Below are 16,387 nucleotides of genomic sequence, written 5' to 3' on the forward strand. Positions count from 1 at the left end.
TAGCTGGGTGCACATGAGGTCAGGAGTGCACTTCTACTATGTACAAGTTCGGAGTCGTTAGGTAAAATAAAATACTGGAGGGAATGGGCCTGGAGTCATTGCATCCATCCTAAGTCCTCTCACTGTGTCCTCACGTGGTCTTTCCTCTGTGCACACACGTATCTGATCTCTCTCTATGTTCTAATCTCCTCCTTTTAAAAATATATTTATTACAAATCTCTACTCTTGAATCACTGTTTTACAGGGACTACTTGGAAGTGACTTTTCGTGTTTCAGGGTGTGCAGACAATGCCCATTATTGTAACACCTTATTTTCAGATAGTTGTCTCTGTCTCCTTGGTCTCAAAACTTGAAACTCATGTTTGTCATATCTGAGTTCCTTCCAGGAACAAGCTTAGGAAACAGCATGTTCCCTTAGGATGTCAAGGCAGGGCTCACGCCACAAAATGCATGAAGACACTCAAGAGGGCACATACCTTCTTCCTTTGGGCTCAAAGATCAGTCAAGTGATCCCAGTGTTTCCATGAGCCCTGATAAATTCAGTCAACTGTCTTCCTGTTTCAAAGTCCCATACTTTCACCATCTGTATCAGGAAGTTGAGGGAAAAAATGACCTAGAGGTAGGGGCTATCAAAGGGAATTTTCATTTAGAAGCCTAGTGCCATAGATACTAAAGACAGACGTTTATTCTGAAAGTATCTGTACTTCCAGTGCCAGTTAGCTTACCTGAGTACCTTTGCTTCTTAGGGCTGCCACAATAGAGTACCATGGACTGGGTAGCTTAAACAACAGAAATTTGTTGTTTCATAGTCTGGAGGCCAGAAGTTCAAGGTCAAGCTGCCAGCGGGGTTTGGTTTCTCCTGAGTCCTGTCTCTTTGACTTGCAGACGGACGTCTTCTCACTGTGTCCTCACGTGGTCTTTCCTCTGTGCACACACATATCCGGTTTCTCTCCGTGTCCTAAGAGGAGACTTTTCTCATAAGGACACCAGGCAGGATGGTATAGGGCCTACCCTAAAAACCTCATTTTTTAACATGATCACATTTTTAAAGGCCCTGTCACCAAATAAAATCACATTCTGAGGTAGTGGGGTTTAGGACTTCATCGTATCAATTGGGAAGTGTACAGTTCAGTTCATAACACTCAGTGAGAAAATTGCAGGATTTAGAAACCACAAGGTAAAAATCTGACCACTTAGATTTAGAGAAATAAGTGTGGATTGAATTTTGAGCAGCAAAATTTATTAATTTATTCACTAACAGGGCAATGCTGAATGAGAATAGTGACATGTGTTTTGGGGGATATATCTTAAACACTGCCTTAAGATGTCAGTCAGCTGGGTGCGGAGGCTCATGCCTGTAATCCCAGCACTTTGGGAGGCTAAGGCAGGTGGATCACAAGGTCAGGAGTTTGAGACCAGCCTGGGCAACATGGTAAAACCCCATCTCCACTAAAAATACAAAAAATTAGCCAGGCATGGTGGCATGCACACCTGTAGTCCCAGCTACTCTGGAGGCTGAGGCAGGAGAATCGCTTGAACCCAGGAGGCAGAGGTTTTGGTGAGTGGAGATCACACTATTGCACTCAGCTTGGGTGACAGAGCAAGATTTTGTCTCAAAAAAAAAAAAAAAAAGATGTCACTCAGTCTAACCAGTTTCAGTCTTGCAGTCACTTTCTTGTAGTCCCATCCCTTGAGGAACTTTCGAATGAGAAGACTCTCCAAGGGAGCTGAGTGGCATCTTTCATGACTGGTTGAGGCCTCTGCCCACTCTGAGAAGGGCGTACTCGAGGGCAGGCTTCCAGGAGCCTGCACCCAAAGTCCTCTGACCAGGAATTGAAACCTGTCCAATTGTCCTATAGAATTGATATTTACATAAAAATAAATAAACATAGAAATTGATTCTCCTTTGTCTTAAAACTTAAAACTTACATTTGTCTCTCACCTGAGTTCTTTCCTCAGTAAACCAACCCTCCAGCAAGGACCAGATCCCTCATCCATCATGATGGCTTCCTTACCCTCCCTAGTCCCTCTTTTCCCACCTTCCCTGCTGTATAAATTCCCTAGTTGTAGTCAGATTGTTACCAAAGGGTCCCTATCCAGACCCCGAGAGAGGGTTCCTGGATCTCGTGCAAGAAAAAGTTCAAGACTACTCCATAAAGTGAGAGCAAGTTGATTAAGAATGTAAAGGAATAAAAAAATGGCCACTCCTTAGGCAGAGCAGCCCCAAGGGCTGCTGGTTTCCCATTTTTTATGGTTATTTTTAAAATTTTTATGCAAAATAAGAGGTGGATTATTCATGCCTCCCCTTTTTAGACCATATAGGGTAACTTCCTGACCTTGCCATGGTATTAGTAAACTGTCACAGTGCTGGTGGGAATTTAGCATTGAGGATGACCGGAGGTCACTCATCACCATTTTGGTTTTGGTGGGTTTGGGCCTACTTCTTTACTGCAACCTGTTTTATCAGCAAGGTCTTTATGACCTGTATCTTGTGCCACCCTCTTATCTCATCCTATGACTTAGAATGCTTAACTGTCTAGGAATGCAGCCCAGTAGGTCTCAGCCTTATTTTATCCAACCCCTATTCAAGATGGAGTTGCTCTGGTTCAAATGCCTCTGACATTTTTCTCTTCCCTTTTCTAAGAGAACCCTTAATCTTAAGGATTGCAGAGGGATAAAGATCCATCTTCTGGATAAAGATATTCCTGCCTAATTATTAGGGTCTCTTGTATTTGAGGGAGAGAGGACTCAGTCAGAAAGTGTCAGTATGGTGAGGGTCATTCATAACTCAAGCTCTGACAAAGGTGATATCTGAAAGATTAGTAAGAGTTTAACTTAAGAAAACATTTGGTAGGATTATCCTGCATTCCTACACAAAAAGTACATCAATATATTCCACAGAGTAAAGCAAAATAAATAAAATAAGAAGGCTTCCCATGTGCCGGGCAATTGTTGAAACAAAGCTGATATGGGGTTGTTAATCGATTCCATTACATACCCAGAATTAGAATACTGATCCAGACTTTTACATTACCCATCCCTCTTGTTTCTTCTGAGCTGCAGACAGAGACCACTGATTGGCTAACAGGAATTAGTGACTAAATTTCAGAAACAAACTTAAACACCACTGATGAGACTAGAATCTAATAACAGCTGTACCATATTTCCTGAAACATAATTTTTTTCTCCTTCCAGTCTCTCATTTTTACTAAAGACAAATCATAATAAAACTGATTTGTTTGTAAAAATAAGCCTTAGTTTTATACTTGGCCTGATTATTTGTATAAAGTGCAGCAAGAATTTTTCTTTTTTTACATAGGCTTTTATAATTGGCTCTGATGGAACTTTGTTTCATAAAGGAATTTCACATAAGAATTTTTTAAAGCTGAGCCCAGCCATGGATTTGTACCCTAAAATACCTATGAATTGAGTAAATTCCTCTCCTCTTGAGGTCTCCAGATAACCTGGGGCTCCTGGACCTGTCAGAAAGTGACATTCTTTACTTACCACGGGTCAGGAACTATGCACAGTGGCTGTGCAGACAAGGCATGAGGCCAGTTTTCCCAGGGGCTTTTATTGGCACTGTAAGACAAGTTTGATTCTATAAAAGAAAGCATGCCATTCCAGTCAAAGCCTTTGTAAAACAACCAGTTTCTCCAATTGTTTTCTGTTACAAAAGAAAACAGATTATTATTGCACTTATGCAAATAGCTATATTGCCAAAAATTAAGAATGCACACAACTAATTTCCAAATTCTGAGAGAAACAAATATGCTCCAAATTTTGTTTACAGGAGTATACTTTACTTAATTGTTAAAAGCTCTAAATAGCTTAAAAGAAAAGTTTATTTTTTTAACTATAAAAAACAAAACAAAAGATTAGTGACAATTTAAGCAAAAAGAAAAGATTACTTCAGTCTTCTATTAGTTCAGTCCATTCAGTTAATTTCTATTCTTGATATTTATAACTATTTCAGCTCACTATAGGAGTCCTGAAAGTTTATTTCCTCTACTCTAATGTCACATCTCCAAAGTTATTAGAAACCTGCATTCAAGAGCACCTGTCAAATTCCTATAGCTGATTTTAAAACAACCATTTGAAGAGGACCAAAACAAGACAATTGTCTGTGAATGACAAAATATCTTGGGGTAGCCACAGTCAAAACATGATTGACAAAGAAATTTGATTACCTTTATGGGATACAATGATTTTATGTAACAACTGTTACTGATAACATACACCAAATCATCAGAATTATAGGAGTTTCCCATTATTTTGGAACACATGCCAGTAGCATACTTGTACAAGTACAGCCCAAAGAGAGCCAAACCCCATCTCATATTTGACAATGCCTCCTGTATGATTTTTATACCAAATAAGCCAAATTTCAGCTTTACATCAGTGTACTATTAATGTTAAACCCAATTCTTAAAAAAACTTAGATCAATCTATCCAATTTTAATGTAACATTTTTATAAACCTTTTATAATCCTTTATAATTTTTGTGAAAGAGCACATTCATGCTCTATGAAAAACCTGTTTGTGCCTTTGTTCCAATGTTTAATTTACAGAAAAACTGACTAATACCACTTTAACTTTAGCCAGTGTTCACACACAGAATTTTTTACAAGATTAATTTTTCACAAACCATCAACAATTTATTTAAACCTTCACCTTTATCCTAACTTAAAACAATCCTTTACCCCTCTAAACTAAGCAAAACAGATCCCCCAAAACATTCCCATGACTTCCTATAATCTTTCACCAAAAGTATATTTTACTTTCTTTACATAAAAAGACATTATACTTTTTACTTTTCTGACAAAATATTTGATTTAAGCACTTATTATTTTAAAATGAATTAAAGCTTTTTATGTTAAACACAACACATATAAATACACAGATGGAAGATTACTTATAAGATTTTTTCATTTGCCAGTTTTTAAATTGGATTACTGGCTTCAGGGTGGAGGAACAGGGTCATGAAAGCATGTGGTTTCTAGGGCCTAACAAGCAGGCACAGCTGGAAGGCAAAACAGATCTCCCAAAATTAAGAGTCCTATTTTATACCAGATCCTGGACCCCCTCAAAAAGGGGGTCCACCCTTTTTGGGAGTCCACCTCCTGTGGGAGTCTTATCCCTCAGTGGGAGATAAGAAGGTATTTCCATGCCTTCTAGGTAGCCAGGAGCATGTTTCCCTGATTCAAACATGCAAAGAGCTGTGTATCGCCCCATAACTGCCATTAGCCATCCACAAAAGTATATTTCCTACCTAGTTATTGCACACCAAAGCTTTCTCATAACTGAAAGCAAATTTTGATACCTGCAAAAATTAAAACATCAGATAACATAATGCAAAACAGAACATAGCCTTAGATTTTGAAGAGGGATCTATTCACTTTCAGTTCCTGGGGTTTTATGAGGAAAACAGAGGTTTTTCCCAAAATGGGGTCTATGGTACCATCTATTTTTTTCCAAGGAGTCCCAGGCTGTTAGACCTTGAATATTCACTTCTAATTAAGCTGACTTTTAACTGTAGCACTCTTTTAAAAGGTTTTTTTTTTTTTTTTTTTTTTTTTTTTTTTTTTTTTTTTTNTTTTTTTTTTTTTTTTTTTTTTTTTTTTTTTTTTTTTTATTTCTTATTATCTGACTTTAGCCAGGCCAAATGGCTGATATTTCTGGCTTTTGAACTTTACTAAAGGTAAACTTCTAGGTGCTTAGAGAAAGGAAAATTCAAGCTTGTGGAGGGTAATTAACAAATGGTAAAGATCATGCAGGTATCAAACCAGAAAGTATTCAGTCCCTGAGCCAGGACTGAACCAGTACCACTGTTGTGAAAAGAAAGCCTGAACTTCTGAGCTACAGCACTGGGCAGTTTCCACCACTTTCCCCGGAACGAACCTAGAGCAGTCAGTTTTGAGCTTGCAATGTCTTTTAATTGCTCAAGATAGTTTTTAGGACTGACAGAAACCCCAAAATTCCGGTCCTCTGGATGGTGGAGACCAAGAGAAAGCATTGCCACATGGTTACAAGGTCAAGCTCCCAAGGACATTTTCAACATGTGGCTTGTTGTCAAGATGGTCACCTTGAGTAATAGAAATGGTAAGAAAGGGAGAAAAGCATTACCTATGGCAGGATGGGGAAGGTGAAGAGCTCAGAGAAGCCAGAGAAAGACCCACCCATTGTGGCAGACACTGAATCAAAAGTTCAGGCAGCTTCTTGTTGGTCGAGAAGGGATCTTTTACAGCAATCCCATCAGCTCTCAAGTTTCTTTCTTTTGGAGGGAAAAAGGCTTCCCATCTCCCATTATCCTGTACATGCCTAATCCTGTCACCCATAGCCATCAGCAAAGAGATCAAGACAGATGAATCCAAAGAGAATAGTGGTTAACATCCTGTAGTGCCAAACCCATTCGTATGTTCTTAGCTGAGAGCGACTTTACCAAGTGGGGCCTCCAACCCCCTAAATCTTAGGAAGCACTCTAACCTTCCTAGATTGGGCCTCAAGCATCAAGCATCCTTTCCTTCTATTAAGAGGGGCCTTTAACTCCCTCTGTCTTAAGAGAGATTCTAACTCCCCTAAGTTGGGCCTCTAACCCAATCCTATCCTTTACCTGGGAAAATGCACCCCACTTACCCAAAGTCAGCCATATGGTGCTGCAGTCTATTTCCTTTAGGTTGGGTGGGGGAAATCTCCTCAGTATCATCCCTTTGTGGTCACCAGAAGGATGTTACTGGAAAGAGGTCCTGATCCAGACCCCAAGAGAGGGTTTTTGGATCTCACCCAAGAAAGAATTCAAGGCAAATCCATAAAGTGAGAGCAAGTTTATTTGGAAAGTAAAGGAATAAAAGAATGGCTACTCCACAGGCAGAGCAGCCCCGAGGGCGGCTGGTTGTCCATTTTTATTGTTATTTCTTGATTATATGCTAAACAAGGTGTGGATTATTTATGCCGCTCCATTTTAGACTCTCTAGGGTAACTTCCCGATGTTGCCATGGCATTTGTAAACTGTCATGGCTCTGGTGGGAGTATAGCAGTGAGGATGACCAGAGGTCACTCTCATCACCATCTTGGCTTTGGTGGGTTTTGGCTTGCTTCTTTACCGCAATGTGTTTTATCGGCAAGATCTTTATGCCCTGCATCTTGTGCTGACCTCCCAACTCACTTTATGACTTAGAATGCCTGTCTGGGAATTCAGCCCTGTAGGTCTCAGCCTTACTTTGCCCAGCTCCTAGTCAAGATGGAGTTGCTCTGGTTGAAACACCTCTGACATGATGGGGAGATGGGTATGAGACTTTATCTCCCTCTCTCCTTGGGAGTAGCCCCAGATTAAAGCTTCCTTCCCTGGCAACGCTCATTGTCTCAGTGATTGGCTTTCTGTGTGGTGAGCAGCAGGACCTAGACTGAACCCCTGGTGTTTCGATAACAGAATCTCTAAAAGACGGTGAAGTGACAATGTGGGAGGAGAAATCACAGGGAGACAGCATCTTTTCTAAAAACTGTTGAATGTTTCTTCTGATATGCCACTTTGTAAAAGAGGCAGCTACATTGACATGAAATTTCTGGGTCTCTGAAAGACTCACCCATTGTGGCAGACACTGAATTCTCTGAACCAAAAGCCAGAAGGTGTCCTCTCACTCTCGTGGATTTCAAGTCCCTGAGAACAGATTTTCAGCTGTGCACACGTTGTTTACTTCCCTCTGTCCTCTTACAATACCAAGGTTTCTAGGAATGGCTACCACTCAGGTGCTTCCATCTGTTGTCTGCAATATTGCAACATGCCCACAGCATTACTGGAGTTCATTTCAGTGGTTTCAACTACTTGCATATAACCCAAAGTTCTACAACATGCAGTGATTTGTAATATGATTGAGGACTGAAACTGCCTTTGCAAAAGTTGTATCAGTAAAAAAATTATAACAGTAAGTTAAGCTACCCAAACCCCATCTTACCTTTCCTTTCATTATTCCTGGGCTGTTGGGCCAAGCTAACTTTGGAAGACATTTAGGCTACAGTTTAAATGATAATAGGCCTTGCCCAAAACTCAACTGCTTTTGTAAAGCTAATAGGAAGTCATCAAGCTGCGGGGAGGACAGGACCCTGGGTCCTGCTAAGGTGCAGAGATTATTCCAGGGGTTTTAAGACATGCAACTTCCCCAAATACTCCTGAAAATAACACTACTATTGTAGGTTGGCCTTTTGAGATCTATTTCCAGGCTTTTTCATGTCTGACACTGATTCCTCCACCTGAACCAACAATCCCATTCTTGTGGCCCCACCCAGAAGCAATTCCTCCCACAGGAGGACAGCTTCAACAACCGATGAGTTCATCTCTGCCTCAACCAATCAGCAGCAAGCACCTGTTACCTGGCTGCCCTCACCTCTTCGGCCAAACTGCCTTTGAAAAACTCCTAATCTATGAGCTTTGAATGAGATGATTTGAGTAGGAATTCCATCTCCCATGTGGCCGGCCTTGTGCCTGTTAAACTCTTTCTCTCCTGCAATGCTGTGGTTTTTCCTGATGCAGTGGGCAGGAGGAACCCCTTGGGGCCTTTCAGGATCAGATTTGAATTAAGTACCCATTGGCTGGTGATGAGGCACTGGCATGGAAGAGGGAGCCAGAGCAGGCATGGGCTGGGCAACTAGCCCGGAGCCACGCCCGAGGGAGGCATCCTCTCTCTCCACCTGCCTTTCCAGGTTCAGGTCTCCCTTTAAGTGTTTAAAAAGATACTTCTTTGTTTCTAAAAAAAAAATCCCCAAAGAAAGCAGTCTACTACCAATGGTAATGGAAGTGAAAAGACTGAACAATGAAAACGTCTTTCAAAATAACTTTAGAATTCTATTTCGAGAATCAAAAAAAAGTCTATTGGTACAATTTATGCTTTCTGAGGTATACCTTACTTGCGCTTTGTAGGGGGAGTTTTATATTACAGCAGGATTAATTTAAGAACTTCACAGGCTCAACTGTTCTTCCTTTTGGAGATTTCAGTCAATGAAACATATTAAAAAGCAACCGCATCCCATATTTTTTAAAAAATTCTCTATTTAATGTTACAATAATGTAAACAATATTTATAGTTTCAAGCTCTGTAATAAAAATTATTTATGTTATTCTTACAAAACACACTTCCATATTCTATATAACTATATAGGTAAGTAAAATTATAGGTGGTATGTAATATGTTGTAAACATTTAATTAAACTTTTATTCATTCTCATTGTGCAGTTTTCAAACAATTTCAGAGGCACTAAAATTTGGTGGTCCCTAGTGCTATAGGACTTAATGGACAGCATTTATAACGTTATTTATAAATTTGGGCTTCAGAAGACTTTTCACTCCTTTTCAAATGTCAAGAGTATAATGCAATTTAGATCCTATGGATTGTGGCAGTGGGCATAATGATATTATAAAGATCTGATACAGCGCCATATCTGCAAGGTGAGCAAATACTCAAATGAACCATTTCATTCAGTCATTATTGGAGAGTTTATTACAGGCACTTCCCTGCTAGAGTAATAGCTATGTGAGTATTTATATCTCCATTCAACATCGACTGACCACCTACTGCCAGGAGAAATGTGGTTATCAAAAGTCATGTTATGGAAGAGGTGGGCTGCATTACCATAGAATGAGAAGCTCATGTGCTAATGGGGCCATTCATTCTGCCTGGATGGCGGATGGTGGGGGAGGGTCTAGGATGCTTTCTCAGAGGAGCTGATATCTGAGTTGTGCCTTGAAAAAGAAGAAGAGTCTTGACAGATCGAGAAAGAAAGAAGGCAAAACACAGATGCTCAGATCCCTGGCCTCAAGCGTCCACTGACTTGCTGGAGAGGAGATGCTCACACCATGATGTTGGAACTGCCTTTGCAAAAATCACAAATGAGGAAATTAGGACAGTGAAAGGGATGAGACCTAACCAACCCCATCTTCCTTCTAATCTCCAAGCTGTCTTTGCTCATTCCTGGATGTAGGCCAAACTAGCCTTAGGAAGGAATTTGGTTTGTAGTTTAAACTCTGAAACAAGATTGATAATAGCCCTCTCCCCTAAAAACCCCTTCTTGCCTGGGGACCAGTCTGCCTTGTAAGAGTAGCAAATTAGCTACAAGATTAGAAATTAAGGTTTAGAGGCCATGGAGCTTCTGGCTGCAAGAGTCTCCCCAAATTGCTCCAGGGAATAACATCACTGTTGCAAAACCTAAGATCAGTGCTTGAGATATTTTGCAGTCCCTGCATTCTGATGTAGCAGACAACACCACTCAGACCCATAATCTGGCTCAACCAGTTCTGCGATCCCATCCAGAAACAGAAGTCAGCAAGGAGAACCCACTTCAACCCCATATGGCTTCATCTCCAACCCGACCAATCAGCACTCCCCGCTTTTAAAAACTTTGATTCCTGATTTGAGTAATAATAAAACTCCAGTCTCCCGCACAGCTGGCTTTGCGTGAATTACTCTTTCGCCTTTGCAATTCCCCTGTCTTGGTAAATCTGCTCCGTTTAGATAGCAAGCAAGGGGAACCCATTGGGTGATTACAGTAAGAGGGACTAAGATGGAGTAGTCAGGGAGAGAGAGAAGCCTGTGTGAGTCAGGGCAGGGAAGAGAAATTCCACGGAGATGCTGGGACTTGAGTTGGACCTTGAAGAATCACTGAGGTATGCAGAACAGAAGAGCAAGAGGCAGGAAAGTTCCAGGTGAGATGGGAAACGGTTGGACAGAGCCACAGGGCGGGAACGTGTAGGTTGCTGAGAAGGTAAAAAGGTCGGCTTCATTGGAGTCACAAGAGAGTGTTAAACAGAAGGCAAATACTTCCTTATGAGCATAAACTCCAATACTTAGGAGCTGACCTTCTTTGACATCTATTGAGACTGAGCTATCATAAAATAATTTTGAACAAAAGATCCTGGTATCTGCAGAGAATGGGTTCCAGGACTCCTGCAGATACCCAAATCCAAGGATGCTTAAGTCTCTAATATAAAATGGCATAGTATTTGCATATAACCTAGCACATCCCCTGTATATTTCAAATAGCCTCTAGATTACTAATATTACCTAATACAGTGTAAATAGTTGTTATGTTGTATTATTTTTATTTGTACCATTTTTATTTATTTATTTGCTATTTATTTATTTATTTGGAATATTTTTGATCCATGGTTGGCTGAATCTATGGAGGCAGAACTCATGGATGTAGAGAGCCAACTGTAATCTATTTTTAAAAATAGTTAATAAAACCATGCTGGTGATCGTTGATTTCTGGAGCAGAAACTTGGCAAGAATGTGGGAAAACAGTTGAGTCTCCCTGGGAGTGAAGCTGGAATGTGTGTGACTATGAAGAGGACATGGCGGGGTCTGTGTGGGGATGCTTCAAGGCTCAGGAAGGAAGCAGGGGAGAGGACATGGCCACATGCCCCATGGCAGCTTGCATGTAACACCAGAGCCCAGGCCAGTGATTCAGAAAGTGACTGAACTAATATTATGAAACTTCAGAGCATTAAAACATCATGAGTGTAGCTGGGGTGTGCCTTCCCTTTAGCTTGAGGACAGAAGAACATGAGTCATGGGATCTGTGTGTTTTTCCTATTCAGCGAGCACTGATTATGCCCCACTCCCTTTGGTGAAACACTGTGTCTCATGCTAGTGGGCTTGTTAGATATAGTGAACCCCAAGTTTCTCTTCAAAGAATCAGTATGTCAGGATGTTCAGCTCTCTTACTCTTGAATTCTCTATTTGAAAGTTTAACTTCCTTGTAGTTCCAGTAAACAACCTTCTCCACAGGTTCTAATCAATAGTTCACATCTGTTCCTCCGGCCCCCGGCTCCCTCCTGACTCATCTTGGTCACCTGCTTCAGTCACCTGCTCCAGTCACCTGCTCTGGTCACCTTCTTTGACCTAGGTCGCCCCTTGCTCCCTGCTCTGACCCGCCTGTAACTGTCCTTCCCACCAAACCACCCAACCTGTCACTCCAGCTTGGACCCCTACTCTCTTTAAAATAGCCAGTCGGGATTAGTCTAGCTTGTGCAGTCTAACCCTAGCCAATAGGGGGATGACACAGAAGTAGCGGCAACCCCTGTTAGGCACAAACACCCCTTCCCCTCCTTGTCCAGGCGTGTGGCCACCATTGCTCCATCTGTGAGCTGCAGCCTTCTATAGAAGTAAAACTGTCTTGCTGAGAGGATTTATCTTTGAGTGCTGTTTCTTTTGTGGCATCGAAATTTTACTTATAACAGGCTGCATTTGAGCAGATGGCATGGGCCTCACAAGCCCTTGAGTGAGGAGCAGTGGACATAGAATGCTCTGCAGAATCCTCTCATCCGAATTAGAGTTACAACATGTCAGGGTGGTAGTCAGCATCTTACACCGTACAAGAGAAATTCCATGGAGATACTGGGACTTAAGTTGGACCTTGAAGGATCACTGAGGTATGCAGAAGAGAAGAGCAAGAGGCAGGAAAGTTCCAGGTGAGGCTAGAAGCAATGAAATAATGCTACCAGGATTATCCTTCCAGATAGCTCACACTATGGACCATGGAGAAACTGTATACACTTTCATCCAATCATCATAGTAGACTGAACAGTACCTGATCTTTGGTAGAGTAGAATTGATTTTCCCATCGTTTACTTCCAGGGACAGAACATCCCCAGAATATGCTGTTCAGTTCTAAGGTGAGGACAGAGAGACCAGGCTCATCCTCTCACATACATCATTGCTGAAGAGAGCAGGATGCAATACTTACAGACGCTTGGGAGAAGCTAACCATGTGCCTGAAGGCAGGGCTGTACCTGTAGCACACCGTGGGTTCTTGGTGGGAAAGTGCCGGGTGAGGCTCCCGGGCGGCTCTTGCTCATGAAAAACAGAAAGAGGATGAACACTTGAGCCAACTGCGTGACATGGATACCCAGGCTGAGGCGTCCACTGTGCTGTTAAAGGATCATTATGAGGAGAGGCTTTTGGTTCAAATGATGGTTCTGTGACATTGGGCAATTCTCTCAAGTGCTCGAAACCCAAACTTTCTTATCTGCAAGATAGGGATTGTGATATCTACTTTAAAGGACTCTGTGGAGGATTAAATGAGAAAACATGCAATGGCATGAGCACAGAACTTCGTGTATCTAATTGGCATGCCAATGTTGTATTTGACCGAGTGTAGAAAGTTATCACAAGACAAAAGTATGCCAGGTTGCAGGGTCATTTATTATGCCGGCGACCACAGAGGACTCACGTCTCTCCAACCTGTGGTGCCACAAGGAGGGTGCCATGATTTTTTATACCAGAAAAACCACCTTGGGAGTGGGGGTGAGGGGCGGGGATGGGGATGAAAAGGCTTCAGACATTCCGAGGGCTAGTGGATTCTGTAAATTACCTCCTGGGCAGAGATGAGGGTGGGGGTCTCCAGACATTCCAAGGGCCAGGGGACTTTTGTCATTCCGTTTGTTACTTAAGTGGTTTACAGAAGTCAAGATAAACATTTGTTTACACATTATCTGGTTAAGGTGGAAATCACAGACCTTAGTTACTTATTACAAGTCACAGGAGCCAGGATGGAACTAGCTTGGGCTGCTTAGTCTGGCAATTGCTGGTAAGCAAAGGCTAGCAATTCTGGCAGTTACTGATAAGAAAAGGTAAGCAGCTTTACATAGTTTTGAAGAACAAACTAGCAGTTCTATTTACAGAGGCCAAGGACAGCAGTTATTGTAAGGAGAATGGGGCAGCCATTGCAACTTATCTAAAAACAGTTTTGCATTTTATAAAATAGTTTTGCTCTGGTTCTGGCTCTAGGCCAGCACAATATCACACCATGAACCAGAGTCACTGGTAAACCTTAGGACTGAGAACACACATCTCCTCTCCAGGCACAAGGCTTGTGAGACTGCAGAATGCATCTTCTTCCCTATTCATTTAGATCTTCCCCCAGACACAATCGCGTTAGCCCATTCTGAATCCTCGTGCATGAAAGGCAGTGCTTCTTGCTTACAGCAGGGAGAAAGCCAGGCCAGATCCTGGGGGGCCCTGCTGTATGACTCCATTGGGCATCCAGATGCGAAGATCATACCTGAGCATGCAGGGCCTTGCTCTATGAGCCTTCTCTGAGAGGTCAGCACACAGCAAGCAAGCCAGCCCTGGGGTTAAGTAACCCAACCCCCGTAGACTAATTTTCTTATCAGCAAAATGGATCCTTCATGGAAATTTGTGGGGAGCAAGCAAGAAGGATGATGTTTTTATATAAAGGAGGAGGTTGGCAGGCAGTGGATACCTAAGAAAGGAATGTTGGTTCTGAGACCACCGCTCCACCCTCTCCCTCTTTATCGTTGCTTCACTGCTTAACCCCAAGCCTTGGCCACGGGGAACAGATGAACTTCCCACAGATCCCAAGCCTCAGTCCTGATGCCCAGACAATTCATGGTATGGGAGGATCCTCTTCAAGAAAGAGCAGGATTTGGCATAAGAAATGTTTCCTCGAAGGGTCTCTGGGCTTCAGGAAGCAAAGGTGGAAACTGGGTGTGGGAGGAGGAGGGAAGGCCCTGGGGAGCCCAGGCCCAAGGAGAAAACATGGGGTGTGTGGCCAGCACCCCTTTTCCTTCCCTCCTTTCCCCTTGCATCACTGGGAGGAAGGAGCTGAGGCTCCTCACTTCACAGATGAGGGTTGGGTAGCTGGATCCAGGTCACACAGCTCCTGAGTGACAGAGCGGGGATGTGGGGGTAGGGGCGCCGGGGGGTTGGGAGGTGAACTATCCGGCACTTAAGCATTGGCACTAGAGATTGGGGCTGTGTCTGCCATGAAGTGGAATTTCAGTCATCTCGCTCCAAAACAAATCAATCAAACATGCAATTTGATCTACACAATGCGCTCATGTAGAACAAACAGTAGCTTGATTGATGGAAGCTTCCATTTCTCAGCTGATTGTTTTGTCATCTTGAGTGAAGAGCCCCGCTCTTGAGCATGGCTGTGATGATGACTTGGCAAGCTGCCCTGCGCGGGCTCTCTCCGTCCTGAGCAAGAAGCCTGTTTCACGGCCTTGGCGAGCACATTGGAAAGGGAGGGGACAAGCACGGGCAGAGGGCACAGATTCTAAACTTCTCCATGTGCTTCTGGTGCTGTGAGGTTTGACCACTTTTCCATGAAGTTAACTCTTGACATGTGATTGAGTCACTGAGTCCAATAACCGTATTTGAGAGTCTTCTTATGCCTGTGTTCATGAATCAAGAAAAAACACTGGGGAGGCCACACGTCATGATTTTTGGCTCAGGAAATCCAGTCATCATTACCATATAGATGGGATTTGAAATATGTAAGCTGTAAAGTCAGCTGAAAGTAAAAGCTTTCCTGCATCCTTTTTTTAGCTCCCACAAACTCCTGAGTTTGGATTTGGGATACTGCTGAACACCAAGGGGGAGGCTGCTGATGGGGAGTGAGGAATGTGTTTGTGTCGGTGCAGAAAGGAGGGCTATGAGGCATGAGAGTGGGTCACTCTTGACTCATGAGTGGGCTATGATGGCAGATTTCAAAGTGCAGGTGGTGGTTGCTGACAGCCTCACTGGGTGGGCAGGGTAGAGTTGCTCCCCTGTGGAGCCTGGGAAAGGGGCATGACCCATCCCACATCCACTGGGCCTCTCCGGACCATCTGAAAGAAGCCCTCTTTGCAGGCTCAGGAAAAAGGAGACCAATCAATGCACCTTCTATTGTCTGATTTTTTTTTTTTTAATTTTAAAAAACAGGGCTTCCCTTCCCTTTTGAAGTCACAAATGTTCAGCCTTTCCAATGAAAGTGGCCCAGTGCATAGAAAGCTGGGGACTGGGCATCCCAAGACAGGATAACACGCCCCAGTTCTGCTCCTGACTCCTCACGTGCCCTGGGGCAATGCCTTCCCTTCTCTAGGCCTCTGTTTGCTTCTCTGTAAAGCTTCAGAGTTGGACCAGATGACTTCTGGGTATCTGGGAGGCAGAACTTAAAACTCTTCAGGAAGATCAGACAGTTTCAGCATGGGCAGGACAGAGACAGGCAGCTGGAGCCGATAGGCAGTGTCCTCAGTGACCTCACTCAGTGGGAAAAGGCAAGGCAGGCAGCCACTCATGGTCTTTACTACAGAGGCAATGGCAACATGGCTTGGCAAAAGTGTGCCAAAGAAATCAAGCTTAGTTTGGTTGGAATCTAACCAAACCTCACTTGCAGAGGAATCAAGGAGGCTTGGGTCTGGAGGCATCAGAGCTCCTGGACGCTGAGGCCCTGGGCAGAAGCAGCCCCCCGATGGGGGTCGGGGGGACCCTCCATCCAGCCTGCCTCATCACCTGGCACCAGCATGCCATCCCTGCATGGCTGTCCTGCCTCAGGGACAGGGGTCTCAGACATGGATCACCACTGAGGCAATGAGACTGGGTGGGCTGGCCCT

General features: G+C 43.1%; 1 long non-coding RNA gene across 1 annotated transcript in view; it reads right to left on the minus strand.

The window, feature by feature from the left end:
- Nucleotides 1–2,593, minus strand: part of LOC108296021 — a 12,622-nt gene extending 10,029 nt beyond the window's left edge. Inside the window, exon 1 of the long non-coding RNA XR_001821714.2 lies at nucleotides 2,442–2,593. This is a non-coding gene — a long non-coding RNA (uncharacterized LOC108296021). The remainder of the gene's footprint in view (nucleotides 1–2,441) is intronic.
- Between the last annotated feature and the right edge of the window lie 13,794 nt (nucleotides 2,594–16,387).

Source organism: Cebus imitator, unplaced genomic scaffold (genome assembly GCF_001604975.1).
Source record: "Cebus imitator isolate Cc_AM_T3 unplaced genomic scaffold, Cebus_imitator-1.0 Scaffold678, whole genome shotgun sequence".
In the NCBI taxonomy this organism is placed as follows: domain Eukaryota; kingdom Metazoa; phylum Chordata; class Mammalia; order Primates; family Cebidae; genus Cebus; species Cebus imitator.